This window comes from Papaver somniferum, chromosome 2, assembly GCF_003573695.1.
Source record: "Papaver somniferum cultivar HN1 chromosome 2, ASM357369v1, whole genome shotgun sequence".
NCBI lineage: Eukaryota > Viridiplantae > Streptophyta > Magnoliopsida > Ranunculales > Papaveraceae > Papaver > Papaver somniferum.
Genome location: NC_039359.1, coordinates 79703346 through 79709834, shown reverse-complemented (window position 1 = coordinate 79709834; position 6489 = coordinate 79703346). Strand labels below are relative to the sequence as shown.

General features: G+C 36.1%; 1 long non-coding RNA gene across 2 annotated transcripts; it reads right to left on the bottom strand.

Moving 5' to 3' along the window:
• Positions 1-3324: 3324 nt before the first annotated feature.
• Positions 3325-6096, bottom strand: LOC113353615. 2 transcript variants are annotated; one of them, XR_003361412.1, is made up of 4 exons: positions 5576-6096; positions 5319-5394; positions 4465-4576; positions 3325-4005 (listed from the first exon to the last, which is right to left on the bottom strand). It is a non-coding gene; the product is annotated as an uncharacterized LOC113353615 (long non-coding RNA). The 2 variants fall into 2 exon arrangements; XR_003361411.1 differs by having other exon boundaries at positions 4465-5394.
• Between the last annotated feature and the right edge of the window lie 393 nt (positions 6097-6489).

The window sequence follows — 6489 nt, the reverse complement described above, 5'->3', positions numbered from 1 at the left end:
CTACACAGAAAACAATGTCCGTTGATAGGTTCTGTAGGCGAATTCGCATTGTCACTTCTCCTTTTGGCTTGTTCGCAGCTCCATTAAATCCATAAATTTTGTATGTTGAAAGAATTAACTCGTCATCTCTTCCGCCCATAGTTTTGTATGTGTGATAGAAAAGGATATCAACAGAACTCCCAGTATCTATTAGTATCATATTCATAGCCCATGTATTTGCTTCATCATCTTCATCATCCTCTACTTTCGGATTTGGATTAATTCTTAATCTTAACACCAATGGACATTCATGTGATTCTCATCCACCTGGTGTTTCTTCCGTACTGAATAAGATAACTTGTTTTTGCCACTCTTTTAATGGTGATACTTTCACAAGATTTAGGATCTCTTTGCCTTAAACATCTCTCGCATACACCCGACTTAAGATATTATCTTCTATATTCTTGAATGAATGTATAATCGAATTACAATACAAGTTCTTTGCTTTCGCACCTACTTCAATTATATGTACATTCTTTCCATTATCCGCTCCATACTCATTTCCCCTTGGTGGTGGTGGTGACAAATTCTTTGGTTGTGCTAAGAAATGATTCAACTTTCCCTGTTCAATCATCCTTAATATGATTTTCCTTACATTTCTGCAGTTACTTTTTGTGTGACCGTGAAATCTATGATATACACAAAATTCTTTACTCCTCCTCCCTGGTGGTGGTTCGTCTCCTGCATTATGTGGTTCTGGAATATCTTCCATTAGGAATATCTTATCCACTGTGGTATTCAACTTTGGCAAATTTATCTGCTCCCGCACTATTCTTCCAGTTTTTTTTTATTATAATGTGTTTGTGGACCTCCAGAACTTCCTGGTTGAATCGTATCAGTACCTCCGCGATTTTGATGTTGCTTTTCAAACTCTGCTTGATCTGCACTACCCATGGCTACCAGTTTTTGTTCCATTTCTGCAATATTCCTTCCTTGATTCCCTTGCGATGTACTCACAACAGTATTTGTCAATCTTGGAAGTAAACTTGCATTTCCACTCTTCGCATCTGGTACTGCAACTGGGTACGACTCCATATCTCTTTGTTTCTCTTCAAGTGCTATGTACTCTTCTTGAAATTCGCGCAATTCTGACATTTTTATCGTATCCTTTATCCGAAAGATTTGTGTATACAATAAATCTGTAGCAAAGAGAGCATTGATAAATGCAAGAATAAGGTGTGGCTCATCTACTCGTCTTCCCATTTCGCTACACATGGTTCTCCAGCGTGTTGTTAGATGACGCAAAGTCTCATTTGTTCTTCTGCGAAGTCCGAATGCTGTCTCAATCCCAGGTCTTGACATATTATTGTTGATGTATTATCCTAAAAAGACGTTATGTAAATGGTGAAATGATCCAATTGATTCTACTGGTAGACCTTCAAACCATTTCAAAGCTTCTCCCACCAAGCTCGCAGCAAAATATTTACACATGACTGCATCATTATTTTCCCATTGCAATAGAGATCGGGTGTAGGCTTTCACATGTTGTATTGCACAAGCACTTCCATCAAACATACTAGTAAACACTGGTAAGCTGCACTTGGACGGTATTGCTGCCCTTTGTATTTTTCTTGTAAAAGGAGTTTTTCCAGCTTCTTCTACTGCTTCTTGTAATTGTCTCCTTCCACCATTTCTTCTGTAGTCATCATTTCTCTTAATTCTGCCATTTCTCTCAAAATTTCTTCACTTAAGGTTTGATCTAAATCTTCTCGCATTGGTCTTTTTAATCTTGCTTGCCTCAGTCTATTCTCATGATTATTCTGACGTACTGCCTCTTGTATTTCGCATTCTTCAGCTTCTTCTCTTCTTCACCTACGCCTTTCTCTCTCAATGTTCATATCATTATGCACTCTATCATGCCTCTCTTCTTCATATCTTCTTTGTTCTGTATCATCCATGCGATAAAGTTCGCGTCGTCTTAATCTATTGTCATGATTGTTTTGACGTAACGCTTCCTGCAATTCTCTCTTTTCAATTTCTTCTCTTCTTCTCTGTCTATTTCTTTCATCTCTCGCACGTGTAATCTCTTCTTCGCGCTCATATTGATTCCTCACCATTTCTCTTCCATGTAACATCATCTATTCTTGTCTTGGATCATCTTCCTCTATTTCAAGATTATGATGTGTGCGACGAAGAAGCTCACGTGGATATTCATATCGTTTAGTTCCTCGATCTTGAATTGTACGTCTTCTCTCATGTTGATCCTGTGAATTGTTATTTTCTTGCGAATTTTCTTCAATAACTTCCATGCGATGTCTTTTCCTATCATTTCACGGTTAGATTGACTTCGTTTTGATGAACTTCTTCTTGACCTTGATCTTGACCTTGTAGCACTTCTTGATCTCTGTTCATGTAACCTAAGATTTTCTTCTCTCAGATCATTATTTTGACGAATCAAATTCGCACGCTCTTCGTCATCTCTTCTCCGTTCTACAATCAATCTTTGTCTAAGTTCTGCAATTGTCATATCTTCTTCATTTCCATCAATCCTTCCTGGTATTCCAGTACTTTGTGTTACTTCTCCAGTAGAACTTGTTTGTGAAGTATGAACACTCACTCTATCATAATTAATATCATTGTTCTGCTCTTGTTCGGCCTGAGGTTCATGTTGGAGTCACTACAAAAAATCCTAGCAAAGGCCACTAAAATCTCGCAACTGCCCCAAAAAATTAGTTTCCAAATGCTTCCGAAACTAATCAAAGGCAACTAGTTGTTCCTATATACTTCTGCAACAGGTTGATCGCAAGTGTTACTTTTATTAGTTTCTGAATTCTTTAGCAACAAATATATGCCAACAATATCAAATATGTTAGTAGTCTAATGTTTTCGAAACTAGGAAAAGGCAACTGCTAGTTCCTATTTACTTTGGCAACACATTAATCGTAATTACCTTTTCCATTAGTTTCCAAACTCGTCAGCAACAACCATATGGCAACTAAATAAAATGCTCTAGTAGCCTCATATATGAGCAGCTAAAAATCACCAACCAACGCCTCATTTGTTGCTTAAACCAAAGCCGGCAATCGCCACCAATATATCTCAATCCAAACCACAGTACACCATTATTCAATAACTAAAACATAACAACCTATTTTACATTTTAAAGTATTGAACACCCAATGTACTTTAGGTGGTTGATCGGGAACTAAAAACAACTACAATTACAAAAAATGCCAATGTATTGTTAAAGTGGAGAATATAGAGAGCCTTAATCAAAGTTTCTAACGAATTAAGAAAGCTTGTAAGTGAAAATTTAATTCTATGTATGAAAATACATACAGTGCAAACTTATGAACTGAATAATACAATTAGATGGAACCGAGTACGTGTTATACACACAAGAACCACTTTTTTCTAATGTATAACTTGATGTCTTTAGTTATGATAAAATGACTAACTATATATGAAATTTTAAATCACAAAGTGCATTGTCCAAACTTTCTGAGATGCCACAAAGTACATTGTCCTTGTCGTTCTGCAAAACTTGTTTTTAATCGCCCAAACTTTCTGAGTTAAACAAAATGCTTTCAAAATCAACAAAATTAGAGCATCTAACAATGCTGAAAGATCTCCACATATTGAAACACTAATGTAAAACATTAGTCCTGGAGTAATGTGTTTATCACAGAATCTCCCAGCTTGTTAAGTTGAGTACAACAGTCCGCAACAGCTCCGTAAGCTTCAGTACTACCAGATTTCTCATGTTCTCAGCCAAAGATTTCCAATACCATTAGGTTGGTATTTTTTATGGCATCTTGTACCGTCCTAGTCTTTGATATGATGCTTATCCAACACAGGGCTCTAACAAGTGATACGCTAAGCAATAAAGGAATCTCAAAAGAGACGTCATTTGGCCAGAGCTTCAAAAGGGGAACTCAACATGGTACAATTTGCCATACAACTGCTGCTAATAATACAATGTACCCCTCCAATATCAGACCTGCCGTTCTCCCAAACAGAACATCTCTGTGCATAAAAATATAAATTGATCAACATCGACTTAGTAACCACCAACTTGAAAACAAATTGCCTCAAAAGAACATGAATAACACTTCAGCGGTAGTTAGATGTGGCCATTTGTCAAAAACGTTTCTTAGACATCATTTTTCAACTCACACAATCCAATGTCCCTTAAGAAATTCTACATTCTAGGTCACTCAAGTCATACAATCTACACTTCACCTTTCATCCTCAAATATGTGATTCTTAAACTATTATTCTAAGTATCAGTACTACTTAAATCAATGAGTATTTTTAAACCCTTCAACGAATTATAGAGTAAAACTGTAAATCTATACATCTTGCTCCTGTAACACAAGGTTAATTGACGTTAGTTGTCTAATTGCAGCAATGATTAATTAGTCATTTCCCGACCAGAAAAACAACAATGGTGAGTTCATTATTGTATCCAAAGTTTGAGCTTACGCGCTGATAAAGCATCCAGCATCTGCTAGACATTTTACTTTGGTACTCCTTGGTAATATGCCAAGGAAGTTCTCGCAATGAAGAATAGAAGTTAAACCACCAGATGAGCATCCTGAATGAAGAATAGAAGTTAAACCACCAGATGAGCATCCAGAAAGAATTATCCTATAGATGAATAAAAAGAACTCGTTATTTCAGTTATGAACCCTCCAAAAAACACTATAAAACCACCTGAAAGAACCCGAGGCCATGACCAGATTAACAAATCAAATTAGATACCATCATCCTGAAATTGAAAATGAATGACTTCCCATAGCTAATTGACAGATTCATAGAACACCGAATACTACAAAATTAGTTCAATAAAAATACATACTGAAATTCTTTGACACGGCAGACCAGAATGGCATATTGAATAATGATGCTATAACTGCACTAGCCTACTCCCCATTCAGTAAATGGTACAGCCACAAACATCAACCCTGACCACTGAAACTCTTCAAATAGGACTAGCCTTTGCTGTGACATTTTAAGAAAACAACTCTAGATATTGAGAGGCAGTAGGACCTCAATCTCTTAACAAAATATGTTCCAAATCTCTTCAAGGTGAGTAGAATCATGGGCACCGGAGCCATGTAGCTACAGTCATAGATTTATAAATTGCAAAACCGATCAGATAACATTTCAAACTATACCAATCAGAAAGATTGTACAAAACGCACCTACGTATATTTTTTGCATTCAACTCTTAAACGTTCGCAATGAGACATTATCTCAAACAGGTTACGCATATCACAATGATTACTAACATCAAACAAGGTGGGTGGGGGTGGGGGAGACAAGAGGAAAATTACGCTATACTGGTGATTAACCTCAGCTGCTGATGGATACCCAAACATCCAATTCCTTCAAATGAACCAGACCCCAGGACTAATTTCAACAAAATAAAATCCAATTAACAAATCAGTTTATTTGAATAGATTCCTGAGAAACAGATGGGAATCATAAGAAATTTGAAAAATAAACATGTAAACCGGCACAAAGCTTCAAAAGATTGAATCCATATAAAACCTATTTGAAGTGAATAGATGAACATATCAAACTTACTTACCGGATTAATGGAATTTAACAGTTACAATGGGATAAACTCTGATTTCCTCCATTAGATCGAAAAGTTGTAATTTGCAAATGATTTGACTACGAAAACCTTTTATGGGTGATGCAGATTTACAACACACTGATCTGAAGCCAGATTGCAAATCGGGTTAAAGATTTGACTGGAAAATCAATCTCTTTTGTGGGTTTGTTTCAATGGGAAGAAACTTGTTGCTGTCGTTGTAGATGATTTTTGTTTTGTCGAACAAAAATCATTCAAATGAATGATTCCAAGATGGGTTTTGGTTTAGGGTAGATTAAACACTGAGAAGTTTTGGGTTTTTGATTTTGGTAAGAGAATTATATTACAAGTTAAAGTTTCTTCCCATTAAGCTAAAGTTTTGGGTTTTGTTACAAGCTAAAGTCGGAAAAAACGAAGGAGAAAAACTATAACCAAAAGTGCGGCTAAAGTTCCAGGGGAGGGAGAAGGATTTTAATGAAATTTTCGTTTGAATTTCGGGGAATTTAGAGCGCCAAAAGTTGGTTATTCCCGACAATAAATATTGCAACCGTGAAACACCTTGACGAGTTCATACGGATCAATGAGTTGTCATATTTTTATATCGTTAGATTTAAAAGAGAATGGAACAGATGTAAAATATGCGGTGGGGATTTGATTTTTCGTGAAAAAGATTTGGTGGGAATTTAGAGCGCCAGATTTAAGGTGATATCGGGATATGTATCTTCCTTTTTTTCTTTTCTGTGAAAAATATAAGAAAACAACACGCTTCAAATAAAAATACACAATTCAATCATATTTGTTCCCCGTATTGACTGTTGATGGGTTGGTTAAGAAAATTGCATCATTTGTAATCATTAAAATTTGGTTGCTTAAAAAAAATGTATAAGTCGGGTTGTTACGCTACTAGA